The sequence below is a fragment of the Rhinoderma darwinii genome, chromosome 6, assembly GCF_050947455.1.
Source record: "Rhinoderma darwinii isolate aRhiDar2 chromosome 6, aRhiDar2.hap1, whole genome shotgun sequence".
Classification (NCBI taxonomy): Eukaryota; Metazoa; Chordata; class Amphibia; order Anura; family Rhinodermatidae; genus Rhinoderma; species Rhinoderma darwinii.
Genome location: NC_134692.1, coordinates 107,868,014 through 107,889,811, shown reverse-complemented (window position 1 = coordinate 107,889,811; position 21,798 = coordinate 107,868,014).

Sequence of the window (21,798 nt, the reverse complement as noted above, 5' to 3'; positions counted from 1 at the left end):
GGAGCACGGATTTTGCTGGATTGGTTTTCGGTGCCATGTCTCGTTTGCAACGCCCTGGAGAGACCAAAACAGGGGAAAAGCCCCAAAAGTGACCCCATTTTGGAAACTACACCTCTCAAGGAATTTATCTAGGGGTATAGTTAGCATTTTGACCACACAGGTTTTTTGCAGAATTTAGTGGAATTAGGCAGTGAAAATGAAAATCAACTTTTTTTCTGAAAAAGCATAGAAATTTTAAATTTTTACAAGGAATAAAGGAAAAAAAGAACCACAACATTTGTAAAGCATTTTCTCCTGATTACGGCAATACCCCATATGTGGTAATAAACTGCTGATTGGACCCATGGCAGCGCTCAGAAGGGAAGTAGCGCCATTTGGATTTTGGAGCACGGATTTTGATGGATTTTTTTTCGGTGCCATGCCGCCTTTGCAACGCCCTGGAGAGACCAAAACAGTGGAAGCCCCCCAAGTTACCCCATTTTGGAAACACCCCTCAAGGAATTTTTCTAGGGGTATAGTGAGAATATAGACTCCACGGGTCTTTTGCAGAATTTATTAGGCGGAGAAAATTAATATCACAATTTTTTTCCACTAAAATGTTGAATTTTCTCATTTTCACGAGGGATAAAGGAGAAATAAACAACCAATTTTTATAAAGCAATTTCTCCCGGGTATGGAAATACCCCACATGGGGTCATGCATTTTTTTCCATTAGAAATGAATTAACCCTTTCAGGACTGATCCATTTTTTGCTTTGTTATTTTCGTTTTTCACTACCCGCCTTCCAAGAGCCATAACTTTTTTCTTTTTCCGTCAGTAGAGTGATGTGAGGGCTTATTTCTTGCGGGAGGAATTGTAGTTTCTAGTGATACCATTTAAAGTGAAATAAAAAGTACTGGGAAACTGGAAAAAAAATAGGAAAATATAGTAATATAGGAAAAAAATCTGATTCCATTTTTTGGGGTTTTAGTTTTTACAGCTTTCGCCGTGCGGTAAAAATGAAAACTACAGCGATTTTGACGGTTTAAATTATTTACGTTTTTTTACGGTGTTCACCGTGTGAGTTAAATAATGGCATATTGTAATAGTTCGGCCTTTTACGGACGTAGCGATATCAATTCTGTTTATTTTTTTACATTACTTTTGAAGAAAAATGGGAAAAGGTTTTTTTTTGTAACTTTTTTTTCTTTCTCACTACTAATAACTTTAATTCTTCTGCACATTTTAATAGTCCCCTTAGGGGACTTGTACCAGCGATCATTGGATCGCGGGTACAATATGCTGCGATACTAATGTATTGCAGTATATTGTTATTTTTACAGGCTTCTGTAACCGCACGATCGCTGTTCCTGTCCGTTAGTCCTGTGTGTCAGCTGTAATACACAGCCGACGCCCGCAGCGTATGGAGCGGGCTCAGCACGTGAGCCGGCTCCATACATCACCCCCGCACCATGACGTGCTATTAAGTCATAGTGCTCAAAGGGGTTAATGCACAGCGGATGGTGTGAATATTACAATTTTGCACTGATATGCCATTTTAGTGCACAATATGTTGTGCCCAGTTTGTGCCACTGAAGACAAATACCTCACAAAACGTTAAGCTGGTTCTCCCGGGTATGGTGATGCCATATATGTGGGCGCAAACTGCTGTTTGGGGACGCTGCAAGGCTCAGAAGGGAGGGACGCCATTTTGCCTTTGGAGCGCAGATTTTGCTTGGTAGTTTTTCTGTTTGGGGTTTTGGTGGTATTTCAGTTTATAATGTGGGGCGTATGTAATCTGTGCAGAGAACATCAGGGCATAATAAGAGGGTATAATAATGCGGTAAATAAATAATAATTCATAGATATGTGGCCTGTGTCGCACTAATAAATGATGCCCGATCTTATCCGCTTTTAGAACGCTCTGCACATTTTGTATTGCCAGAACTTCTTTATTTTTTCACCACCGGAGCTGCGTGAGGGCTTATTTGTTGCGGGACAATCTGTACTTTTCATTGGTACCATTTTGGGGTACATGCGATTTTTTTGATCACTTTTTATTAAATTTTTTTGCAAGCCGGGTGACCAAAAACAAGCAATTCTGACAATGTTTTTTAGTTTATTTTTTTGCGGCGTTCACCGTGCACTATAAATGACCATTATATTTTATTCTGCGGGTCGGTACGATTACGGCTATACCCTATGTATATAGTTTTTTTTTATGTTTTGCAGCGTTTGCGCAACAAAATCACTTTTTTATAAAATAATTTATTTTCTGTATCACCATATTCTGAGAGCCCTAACTTTTTTATTTTTCAGTCAAAAAAGCGGTGTAAGGGCTTGTTTTTTGCAGGACGGGTTGTAGTTTTTATCGGTATTATTTTCGGGTACATGCGACTTTTTGATCACTTTTTATTCTCTATTTTAGGAGGGGTGGTGACCAAAAAATAGCGATTCTGGTGTAGTTTTTTATTGATTTTTTTCACGGTGTTCACCTTGCGGGAAAAATAACATTATAGTTTTATAGCTGGGGTCGTTACGAACGCGGTGATACCAGATATGTGTACTTTTTTTAACGTGTTCATTTTTTTCCTATAATGAAAGACTTATTATAGGAAAAAAATGAAGTGTTTGTTTATATCACTTATAACTTTTATTTTTACACTTTTTTTAAAACATTTTTATAATTTTTTTTACTTTTTTCACTTGTCCCTCTAGGGGACACTTAGACTTGCAGCTTTGATTGCTGCTAGAGTACATTACACTACACACGTAGTGTAATGCACTCCAACTGTCATTGTGACGTGACAGTCACACTGACAGGAAGCCTCGGAGGACCGGCAGGAGGCTGCTCCTCCCAGGCTTCCGTACATGGCAACCCGGAGGTCATTATCTGACCTCCAATTGCCACGACAAGCTTCGGTAGCCCCCACGATCACTTCGTGGGGGCTGCCGATGTGCTTCAAACCATTTAAATGCGGCGACGGCAATCCGTCGCCGCATTTATGGGGTTAATTGCCAAAATCAGCAGCGATGGTCCGCTGACCGGCAAGGCTGAAGTGTCAGCTGTCAGGGACAGCTGACCTCCCGGTTCCCGTACACTGTCCATTAGGACAGTGTGCGCCGGGAACTACTCTGCAATAGTACGTCCTGATGCGGGAACTAACCCCTCTGCAGGACGTACTATTGCGGCGCAGCGCATGAAGAGGTTAAAGAGCTGTAATTCCTAAACCCTTTCTCAAATTAGGATGTGAATACCCTCAAATTAAAGCTGAGAGTCTGCACTTTAAGCCCATATTGATTATATAATTGTATATTCAATATGTTTTGGTAAACAGCTAAAATGCCAAAACTTGTGTCACTGTCCAAATAATTTTGGACCTAACTGTATATAGGTTTTACCTTGTTTACAATGTTAAGCGAAACGTATGTTGGGTGTGGTTCTCAATCCTGGTCTGTAATTACATAGTTACATAGTTTGTATGATTGAAAGTTCAACCAAGGGACGGGAAAGGGAAGTAAAAAATTTATACACATAGGAGCTAATATTTTTTTGTTCTAGTAAATTATCTAAGCCTTTTTTAAAGCCATCTACTGTCCCTGCTGTGACCAGCTCCTGCGGTAGACTATTCCATAAATTCACTCTTAAAATGTGATGGGATAAGAGATTATCAACCTGATGTTCAGATGACTCTTTTGCATTAAGTTCATAATACTATCATGTCAACATAGACCAGAAGATCTATGAAATGTTTCCAGTGCCTTGGTGAGAAATAAAAGTGGATTTTATCAAATGATGCTTGTGATGGAAGATATTTCTGTACGTGAATCAGACAGATTCACACAAAGTGATTTTGAAAGTATCCTATGTTCTTAGTCAGATCTTAAGATCATAATTGCTATGTGTAAGCACTGACATTAACCGACAAAACTTATGAAATGACAATTATTACAACTTGTAAACTGTAGCTGCAATGCAAGATTTTAGTGAACAATTATCTAGTTGACCTAGATAAAGATTATGCAGAGAACAGTGTTGTTATTATGCCATCTTGTGGATAAAGCTGTGAAATAACGAATGCATTGGGTTATGCCAAACAGTGGAGTACCAGAGCTTAAAGGCTACATAAATCTTTTAACACTTTTTTTTTAAAATATAAAACAATGTATCATGGTGTTTTAATGCAATTTTTTTTAATAAAAAATGTTTTTACTTAAACCCGAATCCGTCAGGTTAGTTGGACTGACGGCTTCGGTGACAGGGGGTCCTGCCTATTCCTGACACACAGGCGCCACCTGTTATTGAACACATCTGAATTATAAGTTGGATACATGAAGGTCTTTGCCTCAGCCCACATGTGTGCGCATTTCTGGGGGCTGTTGAGGCCATTAACATTCAGTGAAGCTAGGGTTATAACCACTTTTGAATGTGGAGGCGTGCTGATGTCCATCTGAACACATTATACACAGCATTAATAAGACGAATCACATCATCTCGTATCATCAAACATTGCCTGGAATTCAGGATATTAGAGTTACCACTGGCTAGGATTTGAACAGTTAAAAACATATACAGAGAAAATAAAATAAAACGAACAGTTAAACAATTGGATCGGGAGAACTATTCGTTCCCGAGAGAAGAATTGTATTCAGAACAAGAAATGTTGTTCAATGAGTTCGGGGGTAGAACAGTCAGTCAGAGGCCGAACTATGACGACCGCCAAGTGGCACCTTATGTGTCAGGATAGTACCTCAACAAAAAGGATACGATAAGCAACAGGAAGTCTGGTATCTCTGGCATCTTTAATGCTGTGGATGTTTACGATGTTTCACTGTGTGCCATTCTTTACCAAGTTGATGCGGAAGGCGATTCAGTGTCTTTTTCCGGAAGAGAGACTGTAATTTTCCACTGTTGCAGGAGAGCAGCACCATCACACAGGGTCTTAATAACATGGCAGACCCTGTCTGATAGAACACAACAATGCTACCCAGACATATTTCTGGCGATGTAATTCCTTTCTACTTTCCCATTGCAAATATAAACAAGAAATAGGGAGAGATCTCCGGTAATACTTCCAAACCAATGATACTCCAGATATAAATATCTATACGCTCTGGAATTCTCATAAGGCGTTTATTAGGGGATCTCTGATGCGTATCGGACATATTGTAAAAAAAACAGAGAATAGCCACTGTCACTTCCCCGACCAATGAAATCCACAAATTAGATGCGTTGAATAAATCTGCTTCGTCTATGACCTATGCAGAACAACTATCTCATCTTCCCCAAGACCTCCGCAACTGTTTACTCACCAATTACGAAAACAACCTTAGGAAAACACAAGGCAGACATTATTCACAACACAATAAGGCAGGGAAACTACTCGCTGTTAGACTTAAATCCCAACATCAAAAATCGAGAAAATCTTATCTTGTTGATCCTCACACAAAGGGGAAGGTCTTGCACCCTAAGGATTTAGCTAATCAATTTAAAACATTCTACTCATCCCTGTAAAATCTGAAAGATGACCTGTTCACCTCTCGCCCTACTACTTTAGAGATCCAAATATTTCTGGAAAAAATCCTACTTTCTAAACTGACAACCAGCCACCTGACTGAACTTAATGCCCCCATCTCAGACATGGAAATATCTAATATAATTCGTAAACTTCCAAATGGCAAATCTGCTGGCCGGATGGTCTAACCAATATGTAGTACAAATCTCTACATGACATCTTGACACCCTATGTGTGCAGATTTTTCCAGAAAGCCATAACATCTGGCTCTATTTCTAAGGGAAACCAAATGGCACTGATAGTAACAATTCCCAAACCAGGGAATTCTACAGATACCCCCAGAATTTCAGACTCATTTCTCTGTTGAACACAGATATCAAATTCTATGCAAACTAATAGCAAATAGATTAGCTCCATTGCTTCCATCCCTGATACAGGAAGACCAAGTAGGTTTTTCAGAAGAGTAGTGGGTTTACTCAACCATATTGAAAAACAACAAACTCCCTCTGTGCTATTGGCCCTTGATGCTGAGAAGGCATTTGACCACATCCACTAGTCTTACGCATTCACGGTCCTTGAAACTATGGGTTTTAATGCGGGAATCCTTTCAGCCATACAAGCATTATGCTCCAACCCCTCTGTGAAAATGTACACCAATGGAGTATTGTCTGACGACTTTCACATTTCTAACGGTACGAGACAGGGGTGCCCCCTATCGCCCCTCATATTTATTTTAGCTATAGAACCAATTGCACAACTCCTGAGAATGCACAAAGATATAGAAGGGATAGCCATTGGATCTCAGACACATACAATATCACTGTATGCGGATGACATCATCCTTTCTCTATCCAACCCAGAAACTTCCCTTGCAGCTTCGCTAGATTGTATTAAATTATTTGGAACTATCTCCCTATACAAACTTAACACCCAAAAGTCACAGATTCTTCCGCTATTTCTCCCTTCCACTACTCTACATTTGTTACAAACTAAGTACCCATTTAATTGGAGAACAAAGGATATTTCTTATATGGGCCTTAACCTGACTCCAACACATAAATCCCTGTTCACAGCCAACTATATACCACTTATCCGAGATATACTCATTGAAGCCTCTAGATTACACAAATGTGAGATTTCATGGATGGGCAGAATCGCGACCTTTAAAATGCTATTCCTTCCGAAAATTTCTTCCGCACCCTTCCTATAAAGTTACCTAAGACGTTTTTCCAACAAATCCAAAAAATCCTATTGCAATTCATTTGGGCAAGAGGAAACCTAGAATTGCTTCTCATATCCTGGTTAGAGACACAAAATCAGGAGGTATGGGAATCCAAAGTATACATGGGTATTATGTTGCTACTTTAGCCGCACTGATCTCCCCTTGATGGAAGTCTGATATGACTAAACACTGACTTCCACATAGAAGCCTCATATATCTCTCCTATGAGTCTTAAAGAGACTCTGTCACTACATTATAAGTGCCCTATCTCCTACATAAGGAGATCGGCGCTGTAATGTAGGTGACAGCAGTGCTTTTTATTTAGAAAAACAATCTATTTTTACCATGTTAGGAGCGATTTTAGCTTTATGCTAATTACTTTCTTAATGCCCAACTGGGCGTTTTTTTACTTTAGACCAAGTGGGTGTCGCTGCAGAATTTACATTGTCCATTAACGTTGGACATTATCTGCATTTGTCTATGAGTTCCAAATTAATGAATGCTCTCTCTCAATGGTGGATCTGAGAGAGGCCGGCCGGAGAGAGACCATGACACGCAGCTTCAGTGTTCAAACAGTCTCTCTGCCATGGGGGCGGATCCATCTTTATTTATAAGAAAATAAGAGTAGGTGGTAACCTCGTACTTGCAAAGCATGAGCATTCTAAATATGGTAATATCCCAAAACTCCACATATATCTTTAGCCATAAGAAATACAATGTCAGCACGTTTTCTCACGTTGCCTTTGTAACAGCTGAAATGCAAAGCCATAAACTAAACGACTTGAAATAGAATAGCCATCCCCCCATGTAGGCTCTTGTTTCAGCAGGTCTTTGAGCTTTAGTGACAACTCAACTGTCCATTTAAAGCAATATATGTTCACACATATAAAGATAATTAAAATATCTTTGACAATTCCCTTCTTTTGAACATAAAATTGCTTAGCCATGTATTCGAATATTCGTCCGAGATTACGTTCTGGCTAGATCCCCTAGACCAGGGCATTTTTAATGCCATTCACTGCGAGACGAATACTCAGGATACGTGTCTAGCAATAGGTGAGTGCACAGCGTTACATACTGTACACACCTGAAGATTTAGGGAATTACAGGTTTCACAATTCGGGCAATACCATCTATCTTGGTGGTTTTCTACGGCTTGACAGATGACTTTATCAGGTATGGAAGCATTTAGTGTCACGTAAACAGGTGGCTCTGAATGTCTCCTCCCACCTCGGTTCTTAGGGTGGTGGGTGGTCTGGACCTCATGCACTTTAATATCCTGTGCTATTTTCTTAACTGCTGATACTTTTGCAATCAAACATGTTACATAATATATCTCTATCTAAGTAGCTGGTTGTAGTCTAGCTAAGGCACATACTCCTGGTCTCCTGGGTGGCAACCACTTATATGCCTCGTACCCACATATATGACATACATGTTGGGTTGAAGCACATCCCTGGAGTGATTTAACACTCCTGCAATCCAGGAGAACAAGATCATGCCCCGTCCGGTGGCATTCATCGATGCCACCCCCTTTATTAGTTAGATTACCTCGTGTTACACCCCCTAGACCCTGCGTTTAACCATTTTCTAGCTGTCTCTGAGCACTAGGAGCCGCCAGTTGCTCTTATCCCCAGACTATACATATTCTGTGTCTCTTCCCTCACAGCCGGTGGGGTTTACAGCATCAAACAACATGTCATTTTTATTAACCTGACCCATGTTTACACATCACACACTGTCATTGGGGTAACATCCAATCATGGACGGCAGCATTCCTAGCCTGAGATCTGTTTTCCACAGCGCTTCCCTCTTTGAATATCTTACACGGGTAAACAGACGGAACCAATACCCCCGCTGCTATTACAAGAACGACAACTCCAGGAGAGTGAGGGTTAAGCGCTAGAGAAAAGAGATGGGACTGCAAGGCCAAGGCAATAACTTCATCTATCTTCAGATCTGGCATCGTTTTTGAATGGAGACGTATACAACAGTCCAGCAATTTATTCAATACTGATATCACTTGATGTTTGATAAACTTGTCATTAAACTCTTCTTCTAGCTCATCATTTAGACAATAGGTAATGTAGAGATGACAGAGAAGATGAAGGTCAGCTGGAGCTTGACGAGACCCACAGTTCATCGTGATTGAGGACCTTCCAGCAGTGACTGGCGGGTGTCCAAGTTCTTTCCTTCCAATGTAACGGATGTGGAAGTTGTGAGCTGGACTTGGTGCGGACGTCACAGTGCGGCTCTAGTGCTTTACGGTGTCTCTTTACACAAGCCCAGTCCCCTGGCTGTATACAATGTCCTCCTTTCGCTTAGGTTCTGGAATGGAATCATAAACATATTTATAGATCTGCGTGAGCTGTTTCTTCAGAGCTCCCACATAACTGGTGAGGTCAGAGGGCAATGGGCAGGCACTCAGTCCAGGGTTTATGAGTTTCAGCCATGACCTTCTGGATTTTTAACTTAAAAGTCCCATTCCACCTTTCTACCTTCCCATTGCTCTTGGGATACAGGGTGTGAAAAGCTGCTCTATACCCAGGACCTGCAGGATGTCTCGGAGTTCCTCTCCAGTAAAGTGAGTTCCTCTATCACTTTCTATTGTCTCAGGTACCCCATATCTACATACCACTTCTGAGAGCCATCTTTTTTCTTTTGCTGTGGCCCTACGTTACTGGCCACGCCTCAGGCCACCCAGAACAGATCTACACGGACCGGTACATGTTCATACTGTCCCACCTTTGGTAACTGAGTCAATCTGCAGTCGCTGATAGGGGTAGTCTGCCTTTATCAAATGCCTTTTTGCAACCCGCACAATTTTGCCTATGTTATGGCAGACACATATCCTGCACCTCTGGACAAATCTGGCAACAGCACTTGCTGAAACCCCGGGGGTACCCACCATTTGGTCACCATTGCACTCATTCCTTCTCTTGACACCTGCGTTGGTCCGTGCATTAGTTGGGTTATCATGTGGAAGAGGACTCTGGGTAGGCACATCCTGTTACCCACCTTCCATATTCCATCCTCCCCTTCACTGGCACCTTTTGTCTGCCAATGTCCTTTTTCGTCTTATATGGCTTGACTTTGTAGTCTACTTAATATTATCATGTCTATGGGACCAGATACTATGCTGGTCAAGAATACTACGTCCTCCTCTATGAGGGACATGAGAGCCGCAGCTTTTGCAGCCTTGTCTACTAGTCTGTTTCCCCTCGCTTCGGGGGTAGTTTGCATTTTAGTAAGAGCTTGCACTTTACGTATATTTACCTGCTTTGGCAGTGTCAGAGCCTCAAACAGTTCTCTCACTCTCTCAACATTATGGGTTTACCCGTGGATCCAGCAAAATCTCTGCTCCTCCAGATTAGGCCATAATCATGTGCAATACCAAAAGCATATCTAGAGTCACCTTCAGTCAGTCTACACACCTCAGCGAGTACCTTCACCTCCACCTCCTGTGCTGACACGGAGGATGGGAGTGGTTGTTACTTTATTACCTCTGTTTCGGTGGTGACAGTATATACCCAGTCTTGTAGCATCCTTCATGGTGGTACCTGGAACCATCTACAAAAGAAACTCAAAAGCTGGATTAGATATTGGATCTTTTGTTACATTTTATAATATTTTCATCTCTATTGGCATTCAAGACAATTATGTTGGTGATCTGGGTACTAGGGAATCAAATGTGCTGAGAAATCAACTTCCCACCAGGCTGGAAATTCACTGTCTACTATTTCCTGCGACTTATCCCATTCCCTCTCAAGTCCCCCATTGACCATATATCCTTCTCTTCCTCCTTTGTTGAACCCTGCGGAAGCAATGTAGTAGGGTTTAACACTGTACATCAATGTATGGTTAGTTTTATATGGGGCCATGAGACAGGTCTTATACTTTGTAGACATATACTTAGTGTGTGCTTGATGAAGAATCTCACTAACAGCACGGGGCACCCTGAGAACTAGAGGCTAATCTTAGCACTATGTCTGTTGTCTTGTCTTTGAGAAGAGCAGCTGCTGCTACTACACAGATACAAGACGGAAGGTACGTTGTTTTTTTTTTTTTTTTGTTGTTTTTTTTTGCATTCTTAGGGAGAGGGGCTTATTATAAGAACATACACATTCCTTCAGTACCCCGGCCTCCAAATACTGTCTTATCTGGTTATCAATACTTTTCAACTGTGGGAGGCTCGGAGGGCACGGCTTTAACTGAGGTTTGGGGATGTTTGCAAACAATTTTAAGTCACAGGGGCCACAGACATACGTCCTACATCTCTTTACCCTGCGCCCAGAAGGAGGACAGGACCGCCCTCAAGGCCTGAGATGTGAGGTCCTCCTCCTCTCAGTGCAATCCCCATAGAGTGCTGCAAACATAAAATTTTGCATATCATCAGTAACTTCAATCTGTCCATCAGACTTATATCCAATGACAACCTGAATTGCTGCAAGGATGTCAGAAACTATAAGATTAACTGGACAGGAATCTGACACCATAAACGTAACAGCTCCTGTCAATGCTGTCATCTTATTTTCATTTTTCATTTCATAAAATATATTCCCAATATGTTACTGTGTGTGTGTGTGTGTGTGTGTGTGTGTGTGTGTGTGTGTGTGTGTGTGTGTGTCATGTGCATATGTAATGTATATACCATCATTCGACAGAAAGGATACTCTTATAAATTAAGAGGTTTGCAAAATATTTGTTTCCTTAATTAGTATATGTCAATTATTAAATAAACCAATCTATTAAGACAAATAATGAAACATATCGTGCACTATATGTGTCATCATATGCCAATAGAAACCTTTAATATCAAATAATCATAAACTAAAATGTAATAATGACATATAAAAATCTTTCTTTGAATCACTTCTCATGTGGTGATTTCAAAGAAACCATTTCCCTTTAAAAATAGTTCAGCGCACACACCAGTCAATCACAATACCAGCTGTTCCCAGACACTCTCTGACTGAGAATCCAATCTCACACGTGTAAACCTTTTGTGTGTGACCTTATGTAAAACAAGTATATAACTAGAATGACTGTGTATAAACTCCTATTCTTGGATTCTTCATCCAATGAACTATAATCATTTAATAATGCGCATCATATTAAATTTAAATATGATTGTGAAGTTTTTCATTGTGGTCGACACATAAAACACATATAATGTAACATATAACATATAAACATAAAACATATAATACTCAATCCTGTGATTTTATCAGGCTTCTTTTCCTTTCTTTTTTTAATCTTTAAGTTACAGTTCTTATTTTGCACTACATGTGCACTTTCTGTAGACACAACTATACTACAGATAACAGAGAATGTAGCATTAACCCCTTACTAGCTAAAACGTATTAGCCACAAGGTCATAATGTCACCATGTGCTCCTGTCAGTCAATGACAAAACATCTTCACGTTTTTTCCCCACAATGGATATCTGAGGCATGCTCTTGTAAGTAACACACGTTCTCTTATCATTAGTTCTATTAGTCTAACACGGTTACTATAGATTAACAATAAATCTTGTTAGACATTCCATGCAATTATTAAAATGACTGTTAAATAAACCAAAAAGGAAAAAGATTTACAGTAAAGTTTAAAATGTCTTGGAAAACTCCTATAACGAGAGGAAATTTCATTAGTGACAATTTAGGACAGATGATATACAGAATATTCCAACAAGCAGATCTGGATAGAAATCCATAAGAATCTTCACTTTATTAATCTCACGTCTTCTACAATCCGTGGTCATTACACTTAAAATTATCCAATTGGCTTTATTTATATTTCTAGCCAATCCCTAATCCACGTCTATCTCTCTATCAATAATCCCTGAACATTTCACCCAATGTTCCCTTTTTGGGAAGTGAAGAGTTAATTGATTCCTTTATGAATTCTGATGACTCCTTACTCTCAATGTATGGCTAATAACTGCTCGCCTGTCACCCCTGGAAACCTCTTGTTTCTGGAAACCTTTGGTTTATAAAACTGTACATAGAAGAATTATAGTTGGCACATTCTTTTCTACTGGAATGTCTATCTATAGAAATAGACGCTGGTCAATTCTTACTGACAACTGACAACTGTGCTTCCATGTGTGTTTTTTTTTTTTTTTCCCTATATTTATCTGGTGCATTCAATCACTTCTATCTGTTCTCTGCAACTCTGTCTACTAATCCAGGGCCCATCATCTATCAAGAAATCATCCCTTCTAGTATAACTGAAAAGTACCTGCTTGGGCATTCCCGTTTTTTTTTTTTTTTTCCTCCAGGTTCATTTACTGCCCCTTCCCCACATTGGTTTTTAACAATATCTGCTGCTGTTTTACCACACCCTGTACCTTGGGTGTTATGCCCCAATTCCCGGCTGGCCAGCACTTTACCTCGGGCATACTTCGATCCAGATTTCCCCATGCCCACTGCTAAATCCCAGACTTACTAATGAAGCCAACCTTATCTTGACGACTTTTTCTTTTGCTGTGTGAAGTCACGCTGCAGCAAGTTATCAGGGTCAAGACAAAGCTGGCCACATCCGCACTAACTCTTCAGTCTATTTTCCTGGCCTACTTAACCCTTCGGCCTATATTTAGTCTGTCATTGGGGTTCCTGCTTTTTAGTATTTTTTTTTTATTTTTTTTATTTTCTCCAGGACCCAACGCACTCTGCTAAATCCTTTAGTCTGTCATGGGGGTTCCCTATGATCAGTAGGGCAACCGCGTATATCTGATCGGTTTCCTAAACAGCAGCCAAACTATCTTACTGTCTCAGGCGCCCATGGATATTCTATAAACTTTCTAGTCACAGAGATGTTACTTAATAATCAGCAACTCATTCAGATCGGGCGTCCAAGGATTAGCCCACATACGTACTCTTACTTCCGGCCAGGTGCGCCTCCTATGGGTCACAGTCTGGATACGCGAAAGTCCTAACAATCACTTGGGCGGGGATGGTTACCCGTCACTTCTGCAAGGATCAATTTGCAACCTGATCTTAATACATACAAAACCCAGGGGCCGGAGGGAACACTTCGGACAGGCCGTTTAGTGTTATCTCGGTATTTGGTTGTTTCTGTATGTTTTGGGATCAGAAAACAAACGCTCCCTTATCTCAGCCTCTCACAGATACACTCACAGATTCGTTCCTACTCACACGCCTATTCCTATAATTCATACATACAAATACTCATAGACAAATGGTGTTCATGGTTCCCAAATAGTCAAAAGAGACAATACCTGGACGGCAGCTAAAACAAGAGAGAAGTGCACAGTAAGAATAAAATTTCTTACTCACCGGTTTTGTGTGCAGTTCTCCGTTATCTCAGCCGTCATCCATCTTCGATTGTCGCCTTCGATCTGTGTTGAGAATCCCGGACAAGAGCCCCCAAGTAATGTCGCTGCAGAATTTACATTGTCCATTAACGTTGGACATTATCTGCATTTGTCTATGAGTTCCAAATTAATGAATGCTCTCTCTCAATGGTGGATCTGAGAGAGGCCGGCCGGAGAGAGACCATGACACGCAGCTTCAGTGTTCAAACAGTCTCTCTGCCATGGGGGCGGATCCATCTTTATTTATAAGAAAATAAGAGTAGGTGGTAACCTCGTACTTGCAAAGCATGAGCATTCTAAATATGGTAATATCCCAAAACTCCACATATATCTTTAGCCATAAGAAATACAATGTCAGCACGTTTTCTCACGTTGCCTTTGTAACAGCTGAAATGCAAAGCCATAAACTAAACGACTTGAAATAGAATAGCCATCCCCCCATGTAGGCTCTTGTTTCAGCAGGTCTTTGAGCTTTAGTGACAACTCAACTGTCCATTTAAAGCAATATATGTTCACACATATAAAGATAATTAAAATATCTTTGACATGGGCGTTGTACAGAGGAGTGTATGACGCTGACCAATCAGCGTCATGCACTTCTCTCCATTCATTTAGTCAGGTAAACCCTCTGTCACTGAACCCATCAGTCCCGCGGACCTGATAGATACAGGATTCAGCAAACAATACAGCTGCTCTGTATACAGGATACAGAGCAGCTGTATCTCAAAAAGTAAAAATATTTTTTAATAAAAACTAATTTGAAAGTTGCACCAAACACACTGAATGACATTTTTATTTAAAAAAAAATCACTTTCAAAGGTCTACCATAACCAAATATGCTTTTTTTTTTATGGCTTACTACTTTTGCACAATAAAAGCAGTTACTGTACCACCACATTCTGGGAGCCAAACTAGTTGTATTTTTTAATTACACCAATTGTTATTTATATAATTTATTGATTAACTTTTATAATTTTGTGATGGAGGGGTTCTTTTTTTATGTTCTTCACTATTTATCACGAGAATTTCTAAATCTCTGCATGCCCTTTGTATCTTTTTTCATATTTCTTACTAGGAAAGCCATGTTCTTCTTTACTCTGATTTTGCTTTAGACATGTGATCAACTGGCTTATTTTCTCACTCACATCAGCCAGGTTTCCTCATTTCACTTCATTTCACTTGTAATTTCCATCTTCTTTTAAGACTGATATGATTCATTCACTTTTAAAAACATATAGGGGTATGCACACGCAGTGTTTTCAGACGTAATTCGGGCGTATTATGCCTCGAATTACGCCTGAAAAAACGGCTCCATTACACATACAAACATCTGCCCATTGCTTGCAATGGGATTTACGGTGTTCTGTTCCCAGAAGGCTTAATTTTACGCGTAGCTGTCAAAATACGGCGCGGAAAAAGACGCCCGCGAAAAAGAAGTGCATGTCACTTCTTGGGACGTTTTTGGAGGCGTTTTTCATTGACTCCATTGAAAAACAGCTCCAAAAACGGCCGTAAAATGCGCCGCAAAAAAGGCAAGTTGCTACAAAAATGTCTGAAAATCAGGAGCTGTTTCCGCCTGAAAACCGCTCCGTATTTTCAGACGTTTTTGGTCACTGTGTGTGAACATACCCTAACTTGAACCATCATTTCATCCAATCCAATATTACTTTTGCTTGGAGTGTATGTGTGTGTTGTGTGTATCTGTGTGTGTATTTGTGTGTGTGTGTGTGTATATATATATATATATATATATATATATATATATATATACACACACACAAAACTGACCCACTGTCCCTTTGCTAACTGTAATATTCACTGTGTTGTAACCTATTTCTGAAGTATTTATTTAATAAAACCTTTCCCAGTAGATGCAAATGGCCTTCTTATTAATAGACCAAAGGGTCATATGGATATATTTGTTACTTTTATTATAATTGGCTACCATCAAAGAAAAAATAGACTTTATTTGTCTCTTTTTCATGTTCTATACCCACTCCTTTTCAACTTTCAGGAAGCACGCTTGTTTTTTAGTGTTGTGAATGAACTAATTGTAATAATAATCAATTTAATTATTTTTTCTTAATAAACTCAGCTTATATTAAAGGGGTTGTCCACCTTCTGACAACTGATTGACCTATCTTCCGGATAGATCATCAGTATGTCACCGATGCGGGTCAGACACCTGGACCCCGCACCGATAAGTCACTCCAGTGGCCTGCGGGCACTGGATGTTACATAGTTACATACATAGTTACATAGTTTGTACGGATGAAAAAAGACACATGTCCATCAAGTTCAACCAAGGGATGGGAAAGGGGAAGTAAAACATTTCTACACAAAGGAGCTAATATTTTTTTGTTCTAGGAAATTATCTAAATTATCTAAGCCTTTTTTAAAGCCATCTACTGTCCCTGCTGTGACCAGCTCCTGCGGTAGACTATTCCATAAATTCACTGTTCTCACAGTAAAGAAGGCTTGTCGCCTCTGCAGGTTGAACCTTTCTTTTTCCAGACGGAGGAAGTGCCCCCTTGTTTTTTGAGGGGGTTTTACATGGAACAGGATTTCACCATATTTTTTGTATGTGCCATTCATATATTTATATAAGTTAATCATGTCCCCCCTTAGTCGTCTTTCCTCATAACTTAGATTCTCCATGCCCCTTATTAGCTTCGTTGCTCTTCTTTGTATTTTTTCCAACTCCAGGGCATCCTTTTTATGAACTGGAGTCCAGAACTGAACTGCATATTCTAGATGAGGCCTCACTAATGCTTTGTAAAGTGGTAATATTACATCCCTGTCCCTCGAGTCCATGTCTCTGTTAATACACTACAATATCTTGCTGGCCTTTGAAGCAGCTGATTGACATTGCATGCTGTTATTTAGTTTATGATTTACAAGTACACCCAGATACTTCTCAACAAGTGACTCCCCCAGTGTAGCTCCCCCTAGGACATATGATGCATGCAGGTTGTTCATACACAGGTGCATAACTTTACATTTATCTACATTAAACTTAATTTGCCAAGTGGACGCCCAAACACTTAGTGTGTTCAAATCAGCTTGCAATTCACAAACCTCTTCCATAGTCTGAACTTTATTACATAGCTTGGTGTCATCTGCAAAAATAGAAATAGTGCTATTAATCCCATCCTCTATATTAGAGATGAGCGAACCGGGACAACCGAACCCGGTTTCGGTCCGAACTTCCGGTAAAGTTCGGTTCGCAGCGAATCCGAACTTCACCGGGTTCGGCCGAACCCGTTTTGACCGAACCCGGTCAAAAACATTATACAAATCGGGAGCCACTTATCTCTATCAATCACTGATAGAGAAAAGAGGCTGCTGATTAAAAATAAAATAAAAAGCATTTCATACGTACCCGGTCGTTGTCTTGTTGACGAGTCCCTCTTCTTCCTCCAGTCCGACCTTTTCTGACGCGGCAGCCTGTGATTGGCTGCAGAGGCCTCTGCAGCCTGTGATTGGCTGCAGAGGCCGCGGCAGCCTGTGATTGGCTGCAGCGCTCACAAGGCTGCATCGTCATCAAGGAATGTCGGGCCGGATGTCGAGAGGGACGCGTCACCAAGGCAACGGCCAGGAGACCGGACTGGAGGAAGCAGAAAGTTCTCGGTAAGTATGAACGTCTTTTTTTTTACAGGTACTGTGATCGGTAGTCACTGTCCAGGGTACTGAAACAGTTACTGTCGATCAGTTAACTCTTTCAGCACCCTGAACAGTGACTATTTAGTGTATGTGCACACACACTAATTACGTCCGTAAATGACGGACGTATTTCGGCCGCAAGTACCGGACCGAACACAGTGCAGGGAGCCGGGCTCCTAGCATCATACTTATGTACGATGCTAGGAGTCCCTGCCTCTCTGCAGGAAAACTGTCCCGTACTGTAATCATGTTTTCAGTACGGGACAGTAGTTCCACGGAGAGGCAGGGACTCCTAGCATCGTACATAAATATGATGCTAGGAGCCCGGCTCCCTGCAGGGTGTTCGGTCCGGTACTTGCGGCCGAAATACGTCCGTCAATTACGGACGTAATTAGTGTGTGTGCACATACCCTTACTGACGTCGAGTAGCAACGCTGCCGTAATGACGGGTGCACACATGTAGCCACCCATCATTACGGGGCCTCATGCACACGACCATAAAAACACCCGTTATCACGGGTCGTAATTACGACCCGAAATAGCGGGCCCATAGACTTCTGTTAGCCACGGGTACCTTCCCGTTTTCTCACGGGAAGGTGCCCGTGCCGTTAAAAAGATAGAACATGTTCTATTTTTTTATTTTACGGGCCGTGCTCGTAATTACGACTCGTAAGTACGAGCACGGCCGGCCGGCCACGGGCAGCTGGCCGCTTTTGCGAACCGTGCTGTCATTATAATTATAGCAGCACGGCCCGTAAAATAGAAAAATAGAACATGTTCTATTTTTTTAACGGCACGGGCACCTTCCCGTGAGAATACGGAAAGGTACCCGTGGGTAACAGAAGTCTATGAGCCCGTTATTGCGGGTCGTAATTACGACCCGCAATAACGGGTGTTTTTACGGTCGTGTGCATGATGGGAGCACGGCTCGGAAAAACGAACGGCTGCCCGTGCTCATCTCCTGAAATAATCTGTGCTGCCTTAAACTCTGTGGACAGGTCAGGATCCTGTTTCTTTTAAATGCTGCTAGGGAACCCGCTCGATCCACTATATAAGGCTACGCTACAGTGCAGCATTTAAAAGAAACAGGATCCTGACCTGTCCACAGAGTTTAAGGCAGCACAGAGTATTTCAGGAGATGAGCGTGCGGATCTTGTGCGTGGTGGTGACTTGCCAATCATGTGAACGTGTTATAGAGGACAGGAGTGGAGGAGATGTAACAGACTGAGCTACGTAATGGTAAGAACAGAGTTCACAGCAGCACAGAGTATTTCAGGAGAGGAGCGTGCAGATTCAGTGCTGCTGTGAACTCTGCTCTTACCATTACGTAGCTCAGTCTGTTACCTCTCCTCCACTCCTGTCCTCAATAACACCTTCACGTGATTGGCAAGTCACCACCCCGCACAAGATCCGCACGCTCATCTCCTGAAATACTCTGTGCTGCTGTGAACTCTGCTCTTACCATTACGTGGTGACTTGCCAATCATGTGAAGGTGTTCTGGAGGACAGGAGTGGAGGAGAGGTAACAGACTGAGAGCTACGTAATGGTAAGAGCAGAGTTCGCAGCAGCACTGAATCTGCACGCTCATCTCCTGAAATACTCTGTGCTGCCTTAAACTCTATGGACAGGTCAGGATCCTGTTTCTTTTAAATGCTGCACTGTAGCGCAGCCGTATATAGTGGATCGAGCGGGTTCCCCAGCAGCATTTAAAAGAAACCGTGTTTGTGTATGTGTGTTTGTGTATATATGTGTGTTTGGGTATGTGACTTTGTCTGTTTTTGTTTTTATATGTGTGTGTGTATATATGGGTGTGTTTGTGTATATGTGTTTTGTGTATATGTTTGTGTATATATGGGTGTATTTGTGTAGATGTTTGTGTGTGTTTTTGTATATGTGTATATGTGTGTATATGGGTGTGTGTTTGTGTGTATATATGGGTGTGTTTGTGTATATGTGTTTGTGTATATGTGTGTTTGGGTATGTGTGTTTTTGTTTGTATATGTGTTTGTGTATATGTGTTTGTGTATATGTGTTTGTGTATATGTGTTCGTGTATGTGTGTATAACTGTGTGTGTGTGTGTTTGGATATGTGTGTTTTTGTTTGTATATGTGTGAGTTCGTGTATATGTGTGTGTTTGTCTGTTTATGTGTGTGTGTATATCTTGTTGTGTTTGTGTATATATGTGTGTGTCTGTGTATGGTTGTTTGTTTGTGTGTGCGTGTATATATGTGTGTAGGTGAGTAGAAGTATTGGTATTGTTCACATTGATAACTGTTTTTTTATGTTGTTGCAGATTTTGATGTACCGATTGGACTACATCTACGATTCGTTGGACTACTGCGTAGATCTGCGTTTTTTCAAATTTTAATAAAATGGTTAACGAGGGTTTTGTTGGGGATTTCTTATTTCAATAAAAAAGAATTGTCTTTGTGGTTTTTTTTTCAAACTTTATTAGTGCCTAGATAATGGTAGTTGGCTGATTGACAGCGTCCATTATTAAGGCGGTACTTAGTGTTAGCCGGTGCAGAGGCTAGCACTAACCACCCATTATTACCCCGGTACCCACCACCACCAGGGGTGCCGGGAAGAGCCTGGTACGATCCAGTACCCGACCATCTGTTGTGATGGTCGGGTACTGGGGCGGCCGTAGGCTGGTATTATGAGGCTGGGAAGGGCCAAAATCAGTGGACCTTCCCACCCTTGTAATGCTAGGCTGCTGCTGCTGTGTTGTATCGGGCTGGTTATAAAAATGGGGGGGACCCCCACGTCGTTTTTTTTTTGGAATTTAACAAATTTAGCAATAGACGGGTCCCCCACATTTTTAATAACCAGCCATATACAAGGCCGCAGCAGTCTGGCATTACATGGGTGGGAAGGGCCACTGGTTTTGTCCATTCCCAGGCTAATAACACTGTGTTGTATGTGGCTGGTTATGATAAATTGGGTGGAACCCCATGTCTTTTTTAAAAAAAAAATGTAAATAAATAAATAATTTAAAAAAATGACGTGGGGTCCCCCCCACTTTTATAACCAGCCAGATACAACACAGCAGCAGCAGCCTAGCATTACAAGGGTGGGAAGGTCCACTGTTTTTGGCCCTTCCCAGCCTCATAATACCAGCCTGCGGCCGCCCCAGGGCCCGACCATCACAACAGATGGTCGGGTACTGGATCGTACCTGGCTCTTCCCGGCACCCCTGGCGGTTTTGGGTACCGGGGTAATAATGGTGGTTAGTGTTAGCCTCTGCACCGGCTAACACTAAGGGTATGTTCACACGGCCTATTTACGGACGTAATTCGGGCGTTTTTGCCCCGAATTACGTCTGAAAATAGCGCCTCAATAGCGCTGACAAACATCTGCCCATTGAAAGCAATGGGCAGACGTTTGTCTGTTCACACGAGGCGTATATTTACGCGCCGCTGTCAAATGACGGCGCGTAAATAGACGCCCGCGTAGAAGAAGTGACCTGTCACTTCTTTGGCCGTATTTGGAGCCGCTATTCATTGACTCCAATGAATAGCAGCGCTAATTACGGCCGTAATTGACGCGGCGTTCAAGCGCCTGCACATGCCGGTACGGCTGAATTTACGGGGATGTTTTCAGGCTGAAACATCCCCGTATTTCAGCCGTTACGGACCCCCGCCGTGTGAACATACCCTAAGCCTCGCATTAGTAATGGATGTTGTCACTCAGACAGCGGCCATTACTAAAGTGGTAATAATAAAATTTGAAAAGAAAAAGACAAAGATATAGATAAAATATTTTATTGAAATAAAGCACCCCCAACACAACCCTCATTAACCATTTTATTGTAGAAAAAAAACCGTCATCGAAGTAGTCCTCGAAACCGACGTAGTCCAAACACCAAACCTGTAAAAAAATAAAATAATGAAATAAAACATGTTGTAGGCTTAGATTCAGTTTAATGTGTGATACTGACTGTTATACCATGTATAGAAGCCTGCCGCGAAGTTGACTTAGATACAGGGCGCCAGCAGACAGTATCATACATGGCCATACATACATATATACAAATATACATACATATATACAAACATACATACATATATACAAGCATGC